This window comes from Ischnura elegans, chromosome 2, assembly GCF_921293095.1.
Source record: "Ischnura elegans chromosome 2, ioIscEleg1.1, whole genome shotgun sequence".
Classification (NCBI taxonomy): domain Eukaryota; kingdom Metazoa; phylum Arthropoda; class Insecta; order Odonata; family Coenagrionidae; genus Ischnura; species Ischnura elegans.
The window spans coordinates 121,076,819-121,102,868 of NC_060247.1; the positions used below are offsets into that span (position 1 = coordinate 121,076,819).

General features: G+C 39.5%; 1 long non-coding RNA gene across 1 annotated transcript; it reads left to right on the plus strand.

The window, feature by feature from the left end:
* Positions 1–229: 229 nt before the first annotated feature.
* On the plus strand, positions 230–1,727 carry LOC124174130. The gene is made up of 3 exons (XR_006868872.1): positions 230–467; positions 552–652; positions 1,659–1,727. It is a non-coding gene; the product is annotated as an uncharacterized LOC124174130 (long non-coding RNA).
* Positions 1,728–26,050: the final 24,323 nt, after the last annotated feature.

Below are 26,050 nucleotides of genomic sequence, written 5' to 3' on the forward strand. Positions count from 1 at the left end.
TTTTACCGCCCTAGGCAATTATATCGTATATTATTAATTATAAGTTATGCCCGTGTAGAATTCAGGAACCCTGATAGCATAGTAGTCAGCGCAGTGGCCTGGATAAAGAAAAAGACTCGTCTTCTTTTTCAAAGGAATTTTTCTCATGGAAAATCATGTCAATTCCCACTCAAAAAAAGGATTGGATGTGGCATCCAATTTTTATTGGGTAAGTGAGAGTTGGATGCAGTATCCACTGCAAAAGACACGGCAGCCAACGCGATTGGGTGTACTATCCAACTAAATTGGACGCTCGCAACTTGGTTGTAGGGTCCACGTGTTGGTCCCCACACCAATCATGAAGAGATCGCTCATCCAACAGTTGGATCCCACAGCCAACTCGGTGGTGAATATTGCTTCTACGCCAGAGCCATCTAGCGATAAAATGCCATACAGTTCTTAAGTGCACATGTTTGGCGTGCTTGAAGGTAAGTAAATGGTTTTTCTGTTTGCTCTAGCATTTGTGAAAATATGGCCATCCATTGGCATAATATTTTTTTTTTTATTCTTAGAACACTTCTTCTTAGAACAAGAAGACGAGAAGATATGGATAATCAAACTAGGGATTTTCTTGATACTTTGGACCTGACCAGTCTCGCGGGAAAATTTACTGGTAAGCTTGCTAATTGTACTTCCGTTACTATGCGCAACTCTTATTATATTTCGCAGTTAAAGGTTTTATCTTGTTATTTGATGTTATCCTCAGGTTGGATTTTGTGTTTTTAACCCTTGTTTTCTCGAAAATAATTCCGGTCAATTTTCAACGAATGCCATATAAATTATGGTTTTTGTTACTAAATGAATAAATACATTTTAGCTTGCATTTAGTACATGTGTAGCACTATTACATTGTAATTTCATAGTACATTGGAATGTACTACATAGTACATTGGAATTCTCAATTAATCCATTAAGGAAAATTTTCAAGCAGTTTTCCACAAATTCAATATCCACTAAATGTGTGTCAACTCGAGGATCATCACCAGAAGCCAGACTCTCATGAAAGATGTGATATCATGTGAATCAAAAAAGGCTATAATGAGATAAAAATTTGTGAAAAAGTACTTGATAGTTATCATTTGGATATGGATTTCATTATCAATGATAATTTCATTCAAACTATAGCCTGAGTATCACTACGCAAGGTGAAATGCAGACACTTGTATACTAATTATTCAAGGCCTGTACTCTAAATGCATACAATATCATGCGTATGAGCTGCAATTCAGAACTGTGTATCGCGAAATTTAGAACTCAGGTCGATATAGACCTTTTCTGCCCGTATTCGAAGCTGTGTAACATATCACAGAATTGTATCTATAATTTTTCTCCTGATATACTAACTCTTGATGTTTACACGTGCAAAAAATGGATGCTGATTTATCTAATGCATTAATGGCTTATGCTAAGAGTAGGAAGTTGCTGTCTTTTCATGTCTAACCTGGGCAACTAACTGTAAAAGAGGAACCAATAAACGAAACACGTATTTAATGGTGTAGAGATTTTAACTCATTCAACAGCATTCTTTCTTTGATCTCAGAAATAATTAAAATGGAATCTTAAATAAGCTCTTTTTCCAGCATGATTATTTTTAATGGCATAGTTATTTCTTTTTGCAGATGAATACATTGACTATACAAACCTAATGATGTTGACGAGAGAGGACGTTGAATGTCAAGTGCCTCCCATTGGGCCTTTAGAAAAAGTAAATGAAAGGTGATAAAATACTTCATGTTCGGAAGCACGAAGGTAGTATCATTTTAAAAGGATATAGACTATCATTTATTATTTGAATTGACCTTAATGTATTTATGAATTTTGTGACTCTTGAAAATCTTTCATCTCTTGAAAATCATTTGATATATGTAAGTGACTATATATCATCAAAAATCTATTGTGAGTGTGTAAGGCAACTGATTTTTTCTGCCCCTTGCCAAGATTTGCCACATGTCAAATTTGAATATGCTCGCGATACAGTGATGGCTACAGTAAAAATTATGTTTACTAAGAAATTTTGAGGGACTACGATGTTTGTGTACACATACGTCTTCATTTATGTTTAGCCTCTAACAAGTGTCTTTAGCAAAATATGCGTTACACGTGCTCATACGTTGCCTCCAGTATTACATTAATTAGATGTATTTAAAATATCTTGGGTAATTTTATGTGATAGACATCGGAAAATTAGTGAAACCTCCAGCTCTAATGTTTATAGCATTCTAATCATTATTCAAAATTTATACCATGGAATTTGGACTAACACTTATTAAATTTGTACTTACATTTTGCAGAATTTTCATCTTCCTGATATCTATTCCCGATATTTGGCTGTTGAACTGTGTATATGTCGAAACAGGGGTTGGAATGACCGGGTTTTTGGGAAGTTGTTATCTATTATGTTATTCACTTCTCCCTGAAGTTATAGGAGGTAAATATTCCACTTAAGATAGAAAAGGACTCTTTTGAATTACATTAACTAGAGGTGACATAAAATAGGGAGTCTATAAATGCAAACAAAAATAACAGGCTACCTGAGAACAGAATGGGCACAACTTTTGCCTATTAAACCACACTTTCAAAGAAAACGAAAAGGAACACACACAACTTCAAACCATTTGATTGTACAAGAAGCACTGAAAAACTTCATCTTCGACACATGAATCCAAAGTACGCACAGTTAATTCCTTGAAAATCGACTGTGAACTCATTTCACTCCGTTCTTCTCGAGAATCTTGCCGTTACTAGAAGGAGGATTCAAGAGAGATAGTCCACTAATGCCATGGTCCACTAAGACTGATTCAGCTGAGGGACGAAATTGAGGTCAAAAAAATGCATTTAAGTAAACAAGAGACGTCACGGTCCATCTCCTTGAGAGCCTAATATTAATGTGTGGTAAACTCACGAGACACTAATGGGTCTCATAGGTCCCATGCGGATATAAATGACCACGCCTGGAGCAATCACGTCTTAAGTAGTCATGCCTTCGTCATAGTTGCCATGATGAAAAAGAAAATAAATTCCGGATATTAAAAGTAGAAAACATTTAGCAACAGATGGAAGCAGTTAGAATACCCGCTCTCATATGAGCTCTTCGAAGCCACTTAAATCATGCCCAAGTGGAAATGTAAGATAAAAGTCCCTTTGCCGTTAGGGGGAGTGCGTCACAGGAGAACAATGTAGATTTTTTTAAGTTGATGAACATGAAATTAGTAAAAGGACGGCTAGAAGGTGAGGGGCACTTATACTTCTATGTCTCGCCACTAAACACCTCATTATTAGGAAATATCTTTTTAGCCCTCCTTTCTCATTGTACAAATAGAAAAAATACAAAAACTCTAAGGTCTTTAACATCCTTGTGGAAGGCATAAATTGTATGCATAGGTATGGAAATGAGGCTGATGCAGAGGTTGGCAAGCAGAGAATTCTTTTTTCTCTCTTTGGAATTCTTGAAGATAATTTGGGGTTATTGGGCTTTGTTACTACAGTTTAAAGCCAATTAATTCTGTCATTGATATAAAAGTCAAAAGCAAGTCACACATATTTGCAGGAGAGGAAGGAAAGTGTACGGAATATTGATAACTATGATAATGAAGATGTCTTGGCAGGATTGATAAATCTGGCATTGTAGAATGTTCTGTTTGGAAAAATGTGGAAAATTTTCTTGAGTACTTTTAGCATATGTATGTTTTTTTAAATTTCTTTATAAAAATTTTCTTCCATTTTTTAATAAAGGCGTATATTAAAATATCATTGTTATCTTTTATTATATAACCTACATACAATATTTAACTGGTGTCACTAGTAATAATAATTATAATATCCGCAAAAATATTACCCATTCATTAAACGCTACGGCAACAATTTCGCAAAGCTGCGGCATCCAATATAGATGGGCATAAGACTCAACGACGCTGGCTGAGGTATCCAACGATTTGGTTGTCACAGCCATCTCTTACCCAGCTATTTAAAATGGCTGCCTCATCCAACTAATTGGATGGCGCCCCAGCATCCATTTAAATTGGGTGTGGGATCCAACTCTTGGATACCACAACCAATTTTTTCTTTCCACAGCCGTACAAGCGTCAAGTTTGAAACATTACAGGAAACTACAAATTTTAACTGTATTTCTTTCTCGATAATATCTGTGATTGCCGAACGCTTCAAAAGCATTTTCTAAACTTAGCCATCCAAACCGTTACTGCTTTCTATGGTAAAAAAATATATCATACTTCAATCCGCTCTCTATTTCAAAAACGATAGAGTAATGCCGAGTAACAGCCAAGTCTAATTTTTTATACAAATTTCATTTTAAAAATGGCTCAAAGAAAATCTTATGATTATTGGCTTAAACTTAACTTTCACATCCCAAAGATTCTGATGAGTCAATCGATAATGCCAAATTTCATCTAGCTCCACCTATCTGCTATAAGTAAACAGGAAAATGGTCACTTACCAGCATCCGAAGACCGCAGCCGATACAGCAAAGCAGAGCATACGGACGACATGGGCACTGTCAAAGTAGCGTCGATGGTGCAGAAAAGCTGTAAAAGTAGGATGCATTTTTTTAGCTCCAAACGCCCGAGTAAATTCAAAACTTCATGTGACATTCCAAAAAAGTGCTCATTTGATGAAACTATAAACTGAAAATTGAACGCATCAAACTTTTTCGTAAAATAAACATTAAAATTCAACTTAAAACATCAGAGAATCGGTCTCCTGCAAAAATCTTCATATGTCTAAGAGGTAATTTGCGTAAGAATTCATCGTTGCGAACAGATTCCTTAGCCACCAGTGTGACAACAGCAAACAAAACCGAGAAATCCTCTTGAACGGGATAGACTTTGATCGACTCCTCCCCTACCACCTCTACTTCAACTATGCCCTGCACAATGGGCCCTAATCCTTTTGAGGTTAATGCCCGAGCTCCCTTTGCTCCAATAGCAGGTAGATTCCCGGTCCGATATCGCCGTGGAAAATTCGTTTCCAATTCCGTTGACGGCTATTCAAATAAAGGAAATGTAAAAATCGGACGACGCGTAAGATTGCTCCAGACGAAATTCCCGGAATGGAATAAACTAAGGGATTAAGAGGAATAGGCACCTGTCCGCCTCGTTGAAAACCGATTTTCCTTGACATTTTCATTCTTGATATTTCATATTTAAACTGAAACTCATTCCTATCTTAAGCTTATATTATCCTCTCTCATCTTGAGGGTATCTTTTAGATGTAACGTAAATTTGCGTTTTGAAGAGTGCAGCCGCGGCAGAGCATCAGAAAAGACAAACAGAATTATTGTAATCTGTGCTCCTTACTATTGCACTCTTTGTACATGTTACGAAATCGTAACGGAATTACCTCCATATGTTGAGAGTAAATGGAAACAACAGCGACATTCGGCTTTTGCACTTGCGACTGAGATAGTAAAGCCCTAATCACACGAATATTTTTCCATCCCTAATGGTGATAAAAATAGATTTTCAGGGAGTTTCAAAAGAGTGATGGCTAGACCCATCATTTTCTGAATAACACGGCCATTCACGCCGTCCCTTCTTCCAACGCTTATTCCGTCATTATTCGTATCCACAACTCCGTCTATCAATTAAAAGCCAAAGCTGGCGTTACAATCTCTGTTAAGAATCCGAGCGCTTTGAGTGGCCGAAAAACGGTGCCAACGATGGTATCAGCGACGGAAAAAGGGACGCGCAGAGTGTGATACATAAAAAGGGATGGGAATCTCATCCCTGGATCCATTGCGGAAAAAAATTCATTCATCCATTTCGCGGTCATTTTTTCAACATCATTGGAGCTATCACTCGAAAGGGCCGGAAAAATGATCGTGCGATTCAGTATTTATATCAAAACTTACTATACGAAGGGGGACACAAAAATAACCGGTTACAATTTTTAAAACGTTCAAATTTTAATTTTTTGTATTACAAACGCTAGTCACCTTCGAAGTATTCTGCCTTAAACTGATGCATAGATTAGAACTTTTTTTACACTGCGCGAAACACCTTTGGTACTCGTTATTTCCGATGCCTTGCAGGGCCGCCTTCGATTCCATTTTCATCTCCCAAATGTGATTAAACTATTTCCTTTCCATCACCATTTTCATCCGGGGGAGAACAAAAGGAAATCATATAGTGGGAGATCTAGTGAGTAGGGTGGGTGAGAAAAAAGCAGTTTCATACAATTTTATTGACCAAAAACTCAAGTCGCGGCAAGCAGCAACACGTGCCAAATTCATCCCCCGCGATTCGCCTCATATGCAAATATTCAGCTTAAATTCACTGCAACTCACTCAAATAAAGACCATATAGTTAAACGATTTCGTAAATAGTACACCTCTTATCCTCGTACACAAGGGCACTATTTTTCCCCACATTTTCATCAGTTCTGGACCTGGAAAGCCGGCCTGGGCGTTAAATGATCGACATGTTGCCGCGTTTTTAATTCCGAATACCACTCGTGCACTTCAGTTCTTTTTAAGGCGTGTTCTTTACAAGCTGTAGACAACGTATTAACCGTGTCCGACTCAATTTTACCGAGCAGAGGACAAAATTTCTAATTTGAACATGAAGGAACGGGAAAATAATTGTGATTCAGTATTTATATCAAAGCTTATTATACTCACATCCGATATCCGTTAATAAAATCGTCCGTGAATCGATTCCTTGGTCTTGGAAAGCTTCCTAATGGCAAACAGTGAGAACAATTATCGAAAGTAATTTTCTACTCAAAAATAAAACCATGTCGATTATTTTCGATGATAACGGATCATAATATGATTATGTTGAATATTTATTTTCAATTCTGGTTTTCTCTGAGAAAGCGCGAGCCATTCTACAGCGAATTGAAAGATAACTCGCCGCGGCCATTTCGAAGCAGCCAAGCTCATATTATAGAAGGAAAAACCTTTGATGAAATGATTCTTAACAATCTGTCATCAGTCCAGAGTTATGACCCTATTTTTAATCCACCAAAATTCTGATTACGTCAGAATACAGCAGACAGTTGCTAATGAAAATTATGGAATTAGGGTCGAAAAATAAGGGACTCAAAAAATCGTTTATTCCAACGAACATTGAGAGATCACAGCACGGGGTTATTCCCCCTTTATGAATTTAAATGACATCTTTCGGAGAATTCTTGGATGTTCAAAACGAACCGTCGAACGAATCTTCAATTGCTTGAAGCAACGTCAGTGGCATGATGTGAATGAACAATTTCCGTGGAGAGAGTCGTAATTCACGCGCCGCAGGCGGTCACTTATTGAACTTTCAAACAATGCCCGTATTTATCATTTGGTTAAATCTGTGACCTAAAGGCCGTATCACACTAGCGACTGCGACCGCCGCTGCGACCGCGACTGCGGCTGCGACTGCGACTACACCCCATCACACATTGCGGCCGACGCCACGATCGCGCATGCGCACGTATGAACGTTTCTGCTTGTGGCTTGTTTGTTTACGAAAGCCCAAAGAATAGATAGAGAGCAGCAATTGTTGAAAATGTTCTTAAAATATGTTAAAACGTACTTCATTTTCATTCACCTGTGTACTCGGGTGCAATATCCAATATACTGGGCTTCCATCTTCACTTTAAAAATCCGAAATTATCTCAGCGTTATCTTATAACCTTCTTGAACTTCCCTCGCTACGGTAACCAAAACAAACAAACACGTCTGCCGTAAACGCGCGAGATTGAAATAGAGCTCTCTGATTGGCTGCGACTGCCTCGCTCTGATTGGTCGACGGGCCAGTCGCAGTCGCGGTCGCAGCCGCAGCGCCGGCCGCAGTCGCTAGTGTGATACGGCCAATCCGAATTTAAGCCCATGATGTACAATCAGGCGATAATATAGACTAAGTCCCCAGATCGGTGTGTCCAAGTAACGAAACTGAAATCACGTGGTTCTCGATGCTCTAATTATATCGAGAATTATTGATAGTTGAAGTTAACAGGAATCGTAGTAAAATATGGTGCAATTTCTTCCCGGCCAATAATTTCCGTGAAGTCTTAACCACCAGGTATAAGGAGCATCGGAGGTATATGAAACTTGGACAGCCCGATAATTCTGCTGCGAATGAACATAAACCTATAGGGATCACAAGATAAATTGGGATAGCGCCAAATTGAGATGCTGTTCCTACAACATCTGGGACAGGTGGCTATCGAGATCAGGCTTAGTAAAAATAATTTTAATCGAGATACGGGATGTAAACTTAGCAATGCGTGGAATCCCATTTGTAAAAAAATTAAAGCATGATAGAACTACTCCTTTTTATCCGAGTTACCTAGGTCGCCCCGGCCGATAAGGAGAGACATAATTGCTATAACTATATATGTTACATCTCGACGTTTTTTATTCAGTTAAACTTGATCATTAACCCTGATGACGAATGACGAGACCTTCATTGACACGGTGATATACAAAGAATTAAATCGGCGGAATTCCCAAGAAGACTTCCCGAAAAATAATTATGGTGATCACCAGAGTGCCTATCCTATGTCAAGAGATATAAATACCTAATGGACACTTATAGACTGAATACATACGTATAACAACGACTCACCGATTCAGAGCTTGCAGTCACGCGCATGGGCCTCAATGCTTCAATGTTCCGTGATTACCTCAATCCGTCCCACTAATGCAATCAGACTTCTCCTTCAATGTTTCTCGGGCTTTCACTTGACTCAAAAACTCTGTCGAAGCCGCCGACTTCTCTGGTTGTCGCTGACCAGGCCATCAACAATGACCATACCATCAACAATGACCACACCATCAACAAGACCACACCATCATAATTATCATGCATTCAACAATGACCACACCATGAAATGGGAAGACGTGAAGAAACTGCTCAGTAACGCCATAGGCTTCTGGGACAGGGTGGTCAAAGGAGCAATCGAGTCCCGGTTGACTAAAAGAAAAAGTTTTAACCGAGGCTGAGGGTTCCACGCCAGCCAATCAGATTCCAATCACTATGTGCATCCACCAATCACATCCAGTTGGGCAAGTGTAGACTAGCGCGGTCGTTCGGTCCCTGCATCAGACTGCCATGAAGACGATGAGGAACACGGTCTTCGAAACGCTTTAAATGGTAGAGTTTTTAACTCGAGTGGAAGCCCGAGAAACATTCAGTACTCACATACGCCAGGAGAGAGTCTCTTCATGTATCAGAATTGTTCTTTTTTCTTCCCGCGGAAGCACAACGCGAATGACCCAACAACCTTTCCCGAACGATTACCCCTCTTAACTTGAAATATTCCACCCCCTCTTCAGTTCTTTTCCCCTCCTCTTTCTGCCACTACTACACACAAGAAATCGAATGCTCCTATCCTCCACATGACCTGGATTTTCTATCCTTCCCTTCGGCCCATCTGACTCCGATTCCATTCCCAAAAAAGACTTTTCTTCCACCCTCTATCCAGAGAGCAATGAGCATGTGATTTGACTGGCATGCACCATCCTCTTCCAATTTTGGAATAAAGTGAGGTAAGGTTGCACTCCGAGCCAAAGCGAGACCTGACATGCCAGTGTTAGATACCTAGTTTCAGGCAGATTTGCCGGCTTTATTTTTCCATAGCCGGTAAAAGATAATGAAATTCAAATTAAAAGCGAAATAGAATTCCTAAATATTTTTCACCACGAGCTGCTAATCGATCATCGTTACTCTGTTAGCAGCCCAAAAAGATAAAAAATTACTACGAAAATTCGCTTCTTAATACATATATTGCATTTGAGATAATTCCTTACTTTTTAACCCCACAACTCTTAATATCTGTGTTAAACCTTATTTAAATACAAAACATACTTATATACTTAGCTTGTAGTGATTGATTGAATACTAAGATATTAAGACTTTGCGTGCTGCGGGCATAATATTACGCCATCCGTCTTTTGAAAAATCGTAGTTTGCCATGTTTTAACAAACTAGTACAAATCACTAGATAAGAACATGAAAAAACAAAAAAAATATTCATTCCTTAAAACGATACCAAACAATCATTATTCCTCGCATCAAAGGTTGGTTGTCCAGAAATAACACATAAGGATAGAAAATTACTGGGAAAAGCACTGGGGAAGAGATCTACAGCACTAAGGTCAGCACGATAAGCGTTAATTAAGGAGAAAATTACGGTAATAATCAAATAACGCTATATAAAATATTTTATTAGTACTACCAAAAGGAAATATGCCAACAAAAAAAAACAGGCCTATTCCAATTTCGAAAAGATGACAATCGAAATTCAGATGTTCCTGCCTGCACATCTGGGAGGCTACGCTTTCAACTTCCCCAATCCGTGACCTCTCCGCTCTTGCCTCCTATTCGGAGCTCTGTAATCCCGATCAGACGGCGTGGAAAAAATGGATGCCCAGAAAAAGGTCGTTGATCGAACGAAGAAACATACGGTTCTGTATAATGGGATTCGGACGTGCGTTGCCTTCCAGAACCATCCATAGTCCCTGCACTCGGTGCCTATCGAGGCTTTCGTTAGATACTTCGAGAACTTCCCGAAATACTTCCGCAACATTTCCTAAACTCTTGGAGACACGTGCGACCTCGTCGCGATGTATCGAGGTGCAAAAAAATAATTGACCTTATTGCATTCTTCCCAAACTGTCTTCTGTATGAGAGCGTGGCTTGGACGTCGACAGCAGTAGGGAAGTCATGAGAGAAAGCATTATACATGTGTTGCTGTAGAGGAATGATGAAGATGAAATGGATCGACCGAGTAAGTATCGATACCTCCATTGCATAAACGCTCTACAATCGGCCACCTAATAGAATCCGCTCATTTAGTACTACAAGGCCTATCTAGATGAGCGGATTTGCTTCGGTGGGTGATTGTTGAGCGTTTATGCAGTGAAGGTATCGGTATAGAGGAAGTGCTAAGAAAAGTGGGAGAAAAGAGAACCCTAAGTAGAAGTAAGGACAATATAGTTGGCCAAATTATGAGATATGTTGGCCTGATGAAAACAATTGTAGAAGGACAGGTGGAAGGGAAGAAGGGCATAAGATACATATGATTTATTATAAAGGATGTTGAAGGGAAGGGAATAATTACATCACCATGGTAAGGCTAACAGATAGGGGAGTGGATTGGAAAGCAGCTCCAATCCAATCTCAAGATTGTCGATTTCTGATGATGATTATGACGATGAGGGAATCCTTTGATCAGCCAAGATTGCAAATAAATTAAGCACTTTCTTACCACCGTCAAACAATATATTATGCAAATTTGTGATGAAAATAAATTTTTACATTATTTTTTTATCGTTTCTTTCCATTAAACAGAAAAATACACTTTAACGTATATTCATGGAAGTTTCAGGCTAAAGTAATGGATATAAGCCAGTGAAGGTGAAATATATTTACAAAACTAGCACAGTAAGAGTCTCAAGTTTCACGAGGTATAACTCTCAACTAGGTAAGTTACATTGTTTCCTTTGGAATGCCAAATTTCACGAACGTTTTTTTTTAACTATTTCAGGTAGTTAGACTTAATCTTGTTTAAGGTAGGTGTTTTTCACATCATGGTGGAAGATGGTCTTTCATTTGAAATATATAAGAATGTATGAGTATGCAATATAGCGCGTACTGAATTGTATTGTAAGTGAAAATTATGCTCCCCATTTCAGGGAAGTACGCCACCACTTGATAAGTTTGCTAATTGTAACAATATAACATGGCAATACAAAATAATAATAAATAATAGATTGAAATATAAGTAATATCGCGATATTCCAATTTAGATCAGTGCATTTTTGAAATTCTCAAAAATACTTTTTATACCGGTGATAATGTGAATGAATTTCTATTTTTGTAACATCACTTATACTGATAGTCCACTACATATTCAATATCACAATTAACGCAAAGAGTCCCTAAGGAAGTACACTACATGTTCGAAGCGTGAAAGTGAAATACTTTATTTATGTACCTACAGCACATAAAATTGTCCGTTGACATAATCTTCTATATTATTTCTACTGTATACATACCTTTTTTCAACTTATACGCAACCAAACTCTACAAATGAGGTACCAAAATGAACAGAATTTATCAGAGAATATGCGACGGCATATCTTACTTCCTAAATATTGCTATTGTTTCCTAAAATTGGTTTTTAAATAATTAAAAAAAAAAAGAAACAAAAAAAAACAAAAAAAACAAAAACCGGTAAATATTCCTGGCGTTAACGGCGCACAAACTGATAAATTTGTTCATTTGCAACAATATCTCGCATTCTTTAAATAACTTTTATCAAAATGCGGCTGATTCCACATTCAAGTCTCCTGTTGATACGTAAGTATGAGTCATCATGTGCGTTTAACAGAGGATAGTGTAATTACTTCCAATGTTGTGTTTAAAGAGGTCCTCTGACCTCAATTTGTACATGAACATTCCAATTAAAGTTGTACATGAGACCCTGCCTTTTTTTCTACGTTTAAAAATTAGAAAGGCGCCTATCCCTCTGTGGACCTGCATTGAAAAGAGTGGGGGAAGCCCGCTGGGAGCGGGCGCAGCACGCTCGTTACTTATAATACAGGTTCAATCGCGATGTGCGCTATGATATGTGATGATTGTTTTCCACCGAAAGTAAAGCATAGTATTCAAGGATTTGTAACTCGATATATATTTCTCAGAGAGTTAGGTTCGAACCGTCAAAATGACGTTTGCGAGGCAGGATCATTCACCACCATGTCCAGGATATCACATTTGCGCAACTTTCCCGTATTCAGATATCCCCTGTCGTCGCTGTTGAGCGCTTTACAACTTATATTCTTCCTTCCACACTCCACACACGAGAGAGGAGATGTGCCAACGCTTCAGGCACAGGCCTGCTTCCATCTCTGCCGGCGGGCAGGAAAAACCAATTCTCTGTCACATCTCTCGCCCGCCGTCAAAGAAAATCCCTGTCCCTCCTCTGCTCGCAAGGGTGAGAGTGTTTTTGGGGGAGGGACTGGTGTCCCCGTCTCCCTTACACACTTTCTCCCCCCTGCGTATGCTGGGGAGGAATTGTGTTTATCTGTCGACGCGATGCACAGTGGTTCCGAAAATCGTCGGGGATAAGTCAAAAATAGTTTTTTTTTATACAGCTTCTTGAAAATGGAGGATAATACGTACATATGATTGGCGATCAAGAAATAGAAAATAATTATGCATAGACATCGACCGTTACCTGGGTACAGCGGCACAAACTAGGTCGAATTTCCAAAAAATAACTCCAGGTCTCAGTTTTTTTCGAAAATCTTAAAATTTAAGCTGGCATGGGAGTAATGGAAGGATTTTAATGGAATAAATACCATTGCCATTTAAATACAGAACACGTAGAAATTTCATTTAATCAAGAAATGGTAAATAATACTTCATAGGCATCACCGGTTACCGAGATATGGTGGCTAAAATACCACCACCAAATAAATAACACCACTTGAACAAATACCATTAAAAAAACCTAGATCTCAGTTTTCTTCGAAAATATTCAAATTAATGCTTACATAAGAGTAATGAAAGTATTTTCATGAAATGAAAAAACATCGCCATCTGTAACCGGAATATTTTATCAATACAAAGCGCAAGTTTCGGACATTTTTGAGAATATTTTAGGAATATTACGTCATAAAAAGGCAGACCCTTTTTCCGGGAAAACTTTTACATAAAGTAGACATTATAATCCTTATTCGGGAAAGAGGACATCGGGATACTTTCGTGACTTACCGTTTGCTGTCTCCACGCGGTAAAGGGGGCGTGGTTATGGACGACGCGTCTCTGCGATGTTTTCCTCTTCTTCCTATTGATTCGAACACGTCCACTCTCCGACCGGAGAGGACAAACATTCCAAGTTTTGGACGTTTGGGGTTTTCCCCTTCACATGGAACGTCGGCCAAGTGATGTGCTTTCCCGCGCCTGATATCGGAACAAAATACATTGAAATATTCCGAGGCATGCAAAATATACCAACCGCGCAAGTTGATTCATTCCATCTCAGCCATTCGAGTTTCGTGGAAAAATCTTACTCTGCTGAGTGAAGCTAAAACTAACATCTTTTTTTGCTGTAGCTGGGATCCATAAGAATTTTGTCAAAATGTACCTGTTTCCTTTCAAATGTTTGTATCATGAAAATGGGAAAAAACTTGAGCAAGAAGAGCAATTCCACTATTTGAGCAATACGTAACCACTCGACCATCCGTGATAGCGCATAAAAAGTAGCATATAGTAACTGAATTAAATAGTATTAGATAATAATTGACCATTTGGGAGCAGCATTCAAGTAATAGCAACTCTTAAGCCAGAGATAAGCCATAGATTTTGAATACTTCAAATATTTATTTAAATACTGGGATGAATAACTTTTGATTCAATAGCTCTCATGTTGAATTGGCATGAAGGCTTGCAAACTGAGATATTTAACCTTTGGTAAAGAGCACTTGTTTGAAAAAATGACATGTTGCCTAAACCATAAACGAGAGATTTATCTTTTCTCCGTAAATATACCAGGAAAATTCAATTAACCCATATCGCGAGCTAGAAATGTGAGCCTCAAGATTAAAGTGGATACAGCAGAATGGAAATCAGGAAGAGAATTGTAAAACAGACTTTCATGAATGGGAAAGAGCTTATGACAGGATCGTTTTGAAAGAGTTTAAAGAAAAGGTTAGGGAAGAGTATGATCTGGAGTGTATCACTTTACGGTGCGGAAACGGAGAAACTTAGGAGGAAAGACGAGAGAAGATAGGAGACATTCGAGATGTGGGTGCGGAGAAGAATATAGAAGGTGAAGTGGACGGAGAGGGGGAGGAACGACAAAGTGCTGGATATGGTGGGTGAGGAGAGACAGCACCTAGAGTAGATAATTAGGAGACAGAAGGTTTGGATGGAGCGAGTACTGAGCGGGGAGGGGATGTTGAAAACCGTGTTAGAGGAAAGAATGCTGGGTAAACGAGGGAGAGGAAGGAAAATATGGGATTGTTAGGTTGCGGAGGTAAAAGAACTTGTTGGAAATTTAATATGGAAGTGCATGAAGGGAGGGGAGACTGGCATAATACTTTGTGAATACTTCATGCAAACGGACCTTAATCGGTAGAATGCTTTAAAATAAATCATGGGCTAAATTTTACAACGCTAATTGCCCACTACGGCGGATTACAACAACGTTTCCAGAGAGAATAATCGCATCTTGACAATGAAACCGTTTTGAATGCATGGATATTCTATATTTTTACTTATGACGCGGCAGAACATGCCAAAAGGTTGAATTTTGATAAAGTACATCTCCTTTTTAATGACTGAATTCCATAATTTTATTTTGAATGTCTGACAGGTGTGTGCATTAGTGATGGGTCGATCATGAATGATTCGATCAAAAAGATTGAATCACTAAGTGATTCAAATGACTCATGATTCATTTCGTTAAACAAATCGAACATCAATCACTCCGGCTTCCGGTTTCATATCAATCATCCCGGTTTCCGGTTTATTTCAAAATTTGGAACGATCGATGCTTGATCTCTTTTCGTCAGGGCAGAAATAGTTGTGAGAAAATTAAATACTATGTTATAAAGAACTGAATACTTGTGTAATCTTTTGCTTACATGTTTTCCATCAGTTGTTAGTATTAATAACACCACTACACGTAAAAGGAAAATATTAAGATGACTCTTGTTTGAAACAGGGTAATTTAATGAACGGCACAAAAAAACGGGGCAGTCGTGGGACTGGCCGACAGAAGTGAAAACTGAAATAATTATTATCCATTTATTTTTTATACAGATTTAATATTATTAAAGAACTAATTTTTCCAGTAATACTCATTTTTCAACAAAAATTGAAATTATTCTTTTCAGCAAACTGTTTATTATTAAATATGTATTAAAAATACGATGTATATGAATAGAAAGTAACATCATTTATATATTAAATTATAATATGCTTTTATTTATTATATTTAATATGCTTTAAACCTATACTTGTTCACTATGCACATAAAAGAAACTGCCTAAAATTGTACTGACTTGTATTTTTATAGCGTGTACACTCTGCACGTTCATGCACGAGCTCTTTATATTTAATGAACTTATACAAGATACACTATAGATTTTTATTTTCAATTTTAATATTTTTAAAACAAAAAGACTTTAACAGTCTATATATTAACAATATATTAACAAAGTTTATTTACTATACCTAGTCAGCCTGCGTAGTTGAAATATCCATTGTAAAATTGTATGAGATTGAAAAAAAATCCTCCCCGGCGGGGAATCGAACCCCGGTCTCCCGCGTGACAGGCGGGGATACTGACCACTATACTACCAAGTGTGATGTTAAGAGACGAATTTTAAGAGGGAAATCTATATCTCGCAGTAGCGATCGCGGTGTCGGGTCGGTGACGCTCACGCGAATTCTATGCTTTTTCCCCATCCCGCAAAAGTACTTAACGCCGCTTAAAAAGTTTTCACTTAAAAAAATGTTAACATCTGCAACTTCTACTTCTTAACAATATTCTCCTGCTTCGCTGAGGTGGTTGCGGTCGTGGCGGTTGATCGCTTTGCTGGACAAGGCGCCCATTTTTAAAAACGTTGACGTTATAATACTTGTACATCATATTAGCGGGTTAAATTAAATGCTTAGTTTCCCACATCCATCACCCAATGACAGAGGCTTCATTTTAGTCCGGGAGTAATTCTTTGATTCTTTCCAGCAGATGTTCGAACTTGCACACTGGATCCATATATTGGATACTGTACTGTAATGGAGTGGAGTTAGGTAATTAGTGCTCAGTTGAAAGCTTCTCATTGATTGAAATTCCTTGCGGCAGAGCAGATTCATGCATAGTGTGTGGTGTATTTTGTGTAGTTTGAGATAGTTTGAAATTATTCTATTAGTGTTGAGAAACTGTGGCAGTTTTGCCTTCCCAAATATTTTCATGACACTACTTCCTTCATTTTAGCAACCTCATTTACTATATACTCATCTAGGAATTCACAATCAAAATAGTATATGAAATGATAATATGGGTATAGGTAAGTAATATATATTGCCAATGCTCTTCGCAGATGCGGCAGTATTTACTCGATATACTTTAATATACAGATACTACACCATTGAGCTCGGTTCATTAACTTAATGCAATATAAAACATGGCGGTGTGTTTGGTAGATAATGAAATTGACGCTTTTACCTTTGTGCCTCCTTATCACGATTGAAATAAAAGTGTATAATCTAGTAACACATGTGTTTTAGTCAGTGATGTGATATTTTAACAAATTGTATCCTTGGCTCATTCCCATTTATTTGTTAGCAGACTACTCTAGGCGTTTTATGAATTCCTGTAATCAAGTTAACTTAAATTCGTCTCCCCTTGATGACGTAGCGCTACGGTCTAAAATGACAATTTACGAACTAACCTCGACGGAGGAGACATCGAGCAGTTATCTCAACGGTAATACTGATAATATGTATACAAATTTACATAGTTTCCTGCGAGCCACCTCAAGGGTGTTTGGCATGGGGCACAAACATGCAGCATGCAAAACGATATGTTCGGAGTCTCAGATAATTTCAAACGATATGTTTTCATGGTTTTTTCAAACTTGTTTTTAGGTTTGTGCTGTTTTTTGTGGTTAACAAGCCCCGATGAAGTTTTTTAATATATTGCGAAATTTTGGCTAAGCAAGTTTGTTACGTTTTTACCAAAAACTCAACAAGTGAAAAGGAGGATGATTTTAAATTATCCACGAGTGCGCTCAGAGACGCCTTAACCAGCTCAATACATATATCGGTGGCTTAATAACATATTGAGTCGCTCTCGAATGTGGCAAATTTACGAATATTACAAAAGAAGATCCTTAATACGGCTTCATATTGTGCTGTCAACCACTGCGCGTTTAAATGGGTTTCTAAAGACGCCACTCGCGTCGCTGACGGACAAAAAGATCCGAGTTTCACGGGAAACTAAGGTATAATTAGGGGTTTTAAGAAAAACTTTATGCACATTATGATGTGATTTATCAAATTCATAAAAGCTCGATAATATCTCTGATAATTACATACATTATACCGAAAAATGTTGGAGAAGTGGATCGCATTGCACTCAATAATCGCGCTGCGGGCATTTTTGAAAACCGCGAAAATGCGACCAAAGTGGTAACGGAAATCAGTCTTCCGCGGGTTGGAACTGGGCCCCCTCCATGCAGTCCCCTTGAAGCGAATGAACGATTCAGCCGACAGATGAGGTTTGCGTGATCTCAACGAGTACAGGGAGGGAGGGGGTGGGTGATTCACTCCGCAATTCTCATCCCCCTCCGCAGTGCAGCTGCACCTTTGTCAAACCACCTCCGGCCGGATTATTTTTTTTCCACACAAAAGACACCAAAGACACCCGTCTCAATGGCCACCATCGCCTCCGATGCAGGCACCCGCCCCCAACTCCAACCCCTCACCTCCTCTTGTTATTTACCCTCGCGCCCTATAAAGAACACGCGACGTGAAGTAAGCAAGGGAGGAAGGCAGGATATGAAGCTCAGCAGGTCAATGGCACGCACAAAAAACCGTGAAGGGCGCCATGCATTCCCTGTGCACGGCGGCCGGCTTGCACGAGCTGCAATCGACGGATGGGTGCGTGATGACAGGATTGATATAGGCACGGTACGCAGATAAAAAAAAGAGGTGCACGATTTCACTTTTTTTATGTCTCAGCACGAAAGTAGAAATCGCACGCGCTTTGAGTAACTCTATACATTCAAGGTATCTTGCAGACCACCTGAAGTATGAGTGCACTATGGGATTGACCCATGTCATCAAGGCATCCCTTACGTTTTATTTATTTTTTTAGTCATCCCCCAGTTCGTGTTTCCCACTGTCAGCCGGTGCTTTTATTTCAATTACATCTTCTATTAACTGCGTACCCAGGATATTAGCTAGGGGGGGCAAGCCATGGTCTAGTGGGGAGAAATCCAAGCTGTGGCAATAGTTTACTGGAAAAAATAGTTTTATTTTAGTTGCATATCTTTTACTAATACATATCATTTTTGGTGGGTTTAAAGAAAATTTGTTGAATACTTTTGTTTCAATTCAGCACTGATTTTTCTTAAAGACTTTTGCGACTTTTGCTTCTGGGGGGGCAGCTGTACCCCTCTGCTCCTCGCTGGCTACGCCCGTGTCTTCTACCTGTACATTTATGCTACTGGATAAGATAGCCAAAGGTGTTCGGCAGGGGGTGAGTTTTTTTACCAATGCTTATAGGCTGCGTGTCACATAATTTTAGGGAGAAAACGAGGTGCGCGTTTCACATTTTGCGTCTCGAATCGAAGAAGACGCACATGGGTTTGAGGAACTCCATACATCCAAGGCACCTTGCAGATCACCTGAACTAAGTGCAGTGTGGCGTTGATGCATGCCATCCAGGTATAGCATGTTTTTTTAGGTGAAATAATCCGTGGGCCTAATGCCTCGTTCAGATTACGATTGTTCCAGCAATCGTTGGAACTATCGGGCATTCACACAACGGTGGTTAAATTCTGTGCTGCCTTCTAGTGCTGACATCTAAAGTGAACGAGAAATTGACGGTTAGCAAAGCTGTTGAGGTATGCACGGTCAAGATATTACTGTGCTCAACGTGTATTTATCGAATAATTTTTCTTCCGTCCATATTCTTCCCTGCTTGGACAAATCCATGAAAAAAATAGAGCGAAGGGAGCTTTACGAACTTTTCGTCTTTCTCTTGTAGCTTCCTCTTCCGGTCTCCCAGCGCCTAACCATCGTAAAGTGGTAACGTTCGGAACTACAATTGTCAGGACATGCATTCACACGGCTAGTTCGGCCAACTCTCGTTAGGACGATCGCTCGGACAATCGTAATGTGAACGAGGCAACAACACCATTTGTAGCGGACATAAGTATTTCACAGTCAGGTGATTGCTCTATGCATCAGCCGGAGGCCATACTTTATTTACATCTACCTCTACGTGATACTCTACGTGAGCCTCCCAAAGGATAGTGGGGTACTCGGAGGAGCCTATTGAAAGCTGAGGTAATTTCCGCCATGAGCGAAGAAGGGTATGGAACGGTTTTCCTCTTTTTTTTCTTAACCATTTTTTGGTTATCATTCATTAAATGTTATAAAATGATAAAATGTTGACTAGTGTCAAATTTTTATCTATAATTATGTTAAAAATACCTTCTTAAATGACATATTTATGTTTTCATGTTTCGATTAAACTCAACTTGATAAACTGAAACTGAATGATCTACTGTAATATACTATTTATTTATGTATATATGTAATTCACTTATAATTAATATGTTATCAACTGTATTATGTATGTACTTTGCTCCTCACTAATGTACAATTTGTGTGGTAGTGTACCCAGAGCAAATAAATATTATTATTATGGAAGGAAGGGTGGATAGAAACCCGGAGTCGGAATTAACCTGCTCTTAACGAAAGACGCTTGAAAAATGAGTTTGGCGGGGTGAGATTTTGTTTTACCCATCAGTCAAAAGGCTAGGTACATGTCACATAATTTTAGGAGTTCGCATAGTGAAGCCAGTATATATTCAGTAGGAACATCATCTCTAACCATTTATGCTGCATTGATAAATTAGGTACCATTGCCCGTAGCCGAATATTCCGAACGAAGGGAATGATAAAGAATGGTCAAAATTATAGTACTACCACGTACATTATTCGATAACATGAGTATTAAATAATTTCAACATCTTCACCAATTGACTGACGTTTGAGCAGATGATAAATATCACTCAATACCATTTCATCGGTGAATTAGTCCTTATGAAAAGTTACACGCAATTTGATCCTGCTCTCCACGCCTGAAGACAGTACATCTACATCTACATAGTACCCTGCGAGCCACCTCTACGGTGTTTGGCAGGGGGTGATCAATACTAGCATGCAGCATGCAATTGGATTCCCTTATGCACACCACACAGTCCAAAAAACGTTACGCATACTTGGAAATTATACTACCACATGCTGTAAGAAATAATAATAAAATTTGGAAACATGCATTAAAGTATACATAAGTTAGTAGGCTACACTGTTAGCCCTCTGATATATTTGTGACTTCTGACGCTGCCGTTATAATCTCTTATTGATCGCGGATATTCTGAACTTGTCTGTTCAGCAGTCTATTTCTCTGATTTTATTTACATGATCTGATCTACCATAGTATGTTGGCTTTCGTAAGATATTGTTAACTTCGTCAGAGAAGATACTGCTCTTGAATTTATCTAAAAGGTTTAGTCTATTTTTCAACCTGCGGTCTGACAAGGATTCCCATCCGAGTTTATCTAACAGGTTACTTACGCAAACAAGGCTATCGTAACGACCTTTTACGTACCTGGCAGCTCTTTTTTTGCACGTGTTCTCTGCCTTTTTTTTAGCCTTGCATTTTTAAGCCTTTTTCAAGAGGGTCCCAAACACTGGCAGCGTATTCTAAATGGGATCTAACGAGGGAGAAGTAGCTAATTTCTTTCACTTTGTCGTCGTACTTTCCTAATATTCTTTTAACAAAACCCATTTTACGATTGGCTTGACCTATTATTTCCCGAATATATGTTGAGTAGCAGAAGGAACTGCCGAAACTTCGAAGGTGGAGAATTAATCAAGAAAAGATTCCGCAATGTCCACTAAAACTTTTAATTAAGTACAGCGCGTTTTAACTCTAATGCGTCATCATCATTACACACATGGTATCAGGTTGAGTGTACCTGATGGACAGAGCAAAATCTTTTCTTTACTCATCCTCGTAACATGTTCCAAAATACCGTTGAATCTTTTGAAATTGGAGTTTCAAAACCGGATGAGAACCCGAGAAGTGTGTCTTTGAAATCGTCTACTGTGCGACGGAGTATGCTTCAACAAGGACTGCTAAAAATCAGCATGAAATCAAGTTAGAGAGAGTGAAAGGAGGAGTAGTGAGTGGTAAGGCCGTTTTACAAGGTACACGGAATTGCGCAATCTGACGTACGTGCGAAGGCGCAATCAAAATTGCGTCGTGTAAAGCGGTGAATTGCTAGATAACATGCGAGAATGCGTGGATGCGAGACGGCAAAATAGCCCCTGTTCTAATTTCGTTCATGCATTCGCGCAACTCCGCGCCATTTTAGAAATCAATGCAGCTCTAACCTGCGATATTCCGTGCCCCGTGTAAAACGACCTGTATAGCGTGTGAGCAGTGGGGGGTTGGTTGGTTCCGTGGGGGAAGTGGTGGGGAGAGGGGTTAGAGGGCGATGAGACGTTCGAGTGTTTAATTAGGACTGGAAGTGTTTGCAATGGAGGCAGGGGTGACAAATGAAGAGGCCTTGGTTTCCGAGAGGGGAATGGAACGCAATAGAGCAAAGCCGAAAAGGGGGTTTTCGGGAGGGAGATTGTTGCTCGCTTTGACACAAAAAATCCTCTCTATCTCTCTCTCTTTATCCTCCTCCTTCTTCTTCCTCTTCTTCTCCCGGGAAACACTCACCTACAGTTTAGGCACCCCCCTCCCTACCTCTCCAAATAACCCTAGGGGTTTCGGTGTTATCGGGGCGGAAGGGGTCTCTCTCCTCCGCGGCTGCTGGTTGGGGAAATGAGCAACACGTGCTCTTTTGGAGAGGGGGGGGGGGATTGAAAAAAATTACGGCCGCTCATTGTTGCGTGACGTGTCCCAAAAAGGGGAAGGAAGGGGTGGTGGTAATTAGGGGAGGGGGAGAGGAGGAAGAAGGCACGAGATGCGGTGAAATGTGTTGAAAAGTGCGGGATCATGAGTGGCTGATTTATCTTAGGGATTAGTAGACGTAACTCATAGACTAAAAAGTGTTAATTTTTTTCAATTTCATAGAAAATCACATTACCACACCGGCCGCAATCAAGAGAATTTAGTTCAACAGATTCAGGCTACAATTGATGGAAGTTAGACATATTTACATAAATAAAGGATCGTAGCCCTTTTCCTGAAAACCTTTTACTGCGTACAACGCGTTTCGGCTCACTGAGCCATCATCAGATACAAGACACTGCAAAACATTTGAAAATCTCCTTTACACCCTTGAGAAATGGGGGTTGGGGAGGAATTGACCCCCTTCTTCAAAGATGTCAATTCCTCCCCAACCCCCATTTCTCAAGGGTATAAAGGTGATTTTCAAATGTTGTGCACTGTCTTGTACCAGATGATGGCTCAGTGAGCCAAACCGCGTTGTACGCAGTACAAAGTTTTCAGGAAAAGGGCTACGATCTTTTGTTTATTTAAACAAGATAATTTAGTTTCATCTACATGTACATAATGCCCTGCGAGAAACCTCTAGGGTTTTTGGCAGGAGAAAGCTACATATAAGCGGTACCGTGCAAGGCACTACCAGGGTGTGTAGCACGGGGTGATTCAATACCAGTCATTCAGCACTCATCCTAGCCTGAATCAGAAACGCGCTCGTTTGTCGGACACAGAGGAAGCACTCAGGACAACGACACACGGTAACACCAGAAAGTAGGATAGTTTCAAGGACACGAACATGCTACGATGGAAATAAAACTACGAGTTAGTTTTATAAAACGAAAAGTTACCCTACTAAGTGATTCATGCTCGAATTATATTATGTCAAAAAATGTATGCACGTCTTGGTATTGGCAATTACAGTAAGTTATTAACTATACATGCAGAGCCCCTTTTATCCGGTCAGAGTACATGCATTAATTACTACATTTTTATTGATAGCTTTAGAGTTTTTTTTAAATGGGGAATTCCGAATGGGGAAGTCCTGCAATATACATTGCACTGAAAATTAGAGATGGGAAATTAGGCAGGCGAAAATTATATCCTGGAAATATTATTATCGCAGAATATATTTCCCGATAACGCTCAATCATCGATTGGTGCTCGTTATTCTTTCATGTCCTAACACTGTGATGCAGACGCTTCCCCCCATATTCCTAAAATCGTTTACAAGGCAAAAACGTAAGCTTCATCTATGGCTATATGATATTAGGTTTTCCCGGCGTTTCAGGTGCAGAAAAGTTCCTCGGGTTTTCCAACGGTTGATGTTGTCCATGTCTCCCGACGTTTCCAGCAGCGACTTGCTGTTCTTCATTTTGAAGAACGGCATTCAGAAGATCCCCTGAGGATGAGCAGCAAGTCGCTGCTCGAAGCGTCCGGAGACATGGAGAATATCAACCGGTGGAAAACCCGAGAACCTTTTTTTCACCTGATACGTCCGGAAAACCTAAGATCATACATCACTCACCTCTACGGGGAGGAGATACATCGCAGCGTCCGTAAACTTTCGGACCTACGCAAGGAGAGGGCAAAACTACTAAGCGGTCTTACTTTTCTTCCGAAATGCCGTGAGGAAGAGGCAATTCCAACATTTACCATTGTGAAATCATCACTTAAGTCGACGAAAGTAGATCGACACCTGACAATGGATGGGGTGTATATATATTAGTCAAATTTTGAAGAACGGCATTCCGAAAACCCACTGAGGAAGATTAGCAAGTCGCTGTTCGAAACGTCGCGTCGGTAGGCATGGAGAACATCAACCGTTGGAAAACCCGAGAAACTTTTCTTTATCTAGATCTAGGACCGTTCACAATCTGGTTTAGACATCCAAGTCCAGCAACAATCGCTCCGGGATTCCTGGATTCAATCATTTCAAAATATCTCTTCCTTATTTGGAATGCCTTCCGACATTGCCAAGGAGAAGTTTTGATAGGATTGACCTCATATTGGGCTCACACGTGTCGCGAAGGGCTTTGCGTTCACTTGCGTTGGTTTGGATAGGATTATGCTCCTTCTCGAATTTCCAATAGAGGGAGATTTTTTGGGAGGGATTATCTAATGGGAGAAGAAGGAAGAGCAACGGATAACCTTGTCGACGGGTTGCCTGTAAAATGAGCTGAAGGAACATTTCATTATATTCTTCGGCTAAGGGCGGAGTTCATTTTCGCTGACGATTTACGGAAAGCCGTAGGGAGGAACATGAAAATCATAATTTTAATTTCGGCGTGGTTATTGGTTTTCACTCAGAGAGGTAAAATCGCTTGCATGTTAGAGGCATCATTCCTGAGATTCAAGGTGGTTTATTTGATTAAAATAATCTATGGAGGACGGTGTTCTCATTATACAATGTCTTAAACGACGTTAAATTTCAAGTATAATTTGCGCGTTATACTTGCGTTTTGTTTACAAAGTATTCGAAATCATTTGATGTGCGTAATAGGTATGATAGGGTGAATGAGCGGAGTCATAAAATAACCGAGAATGCTCATTTTTCTCGAAGAAAACTGGGAGTGACGGCTCATTTTGTTGTTTCACAAATCGAAGTACACTCACATTGCGAGCACAATTGATAAGTATTAAGGGCGAAATATCGAGAGCTACGACGCATACAATCGAACGTCACAATTTTCATTACAATGATCCCCTTTTGTTCAGTCTTCACCCTTCGACAACCAGAATTGTCGCTCATTATTGTTATACTCCCATTGTTTTTCTGCCATCGCCACAGAGAGATTGTTACGAATCCATTCAAAAAGTTATAAGATAGAAATAAAACTATTTTTCCAACAAATATTTGAAAGTAAGACAAGTAGTATCATTCTCGAATATATTCGGAGTGATACAGTGGCGTAACTATGGGGGATGAGGGGATAGATTCTCCCCCAGAGCCTGAGAGAAATTTAAAAAAAAATATGTAAAACAATTGCCTAGTTTTGACATACAATTATTACTTAAAGCTAAATTTTTTGTGATGATGTAAAATAAATGTCTAGACATGTCATTTTTCAAAACATTTCCCGGATCCCCCGTCGCTTAGGGGAGGGGGTTGCCACCCCGAGCCATCCCACCCCCCCCCCCAAAAGCATATTTCTAGCTACGCCCCTGGAGTGATATTACTGAACCGTTAACAAGTGTTCATAATTGCCCTCCGGACAAGGGATACTGCGCTTCCCGTAGCGGCATGTATGCATGTATGTATGTAGCGGGAGTTGACAGCAACAAGAATTCGCAGGAA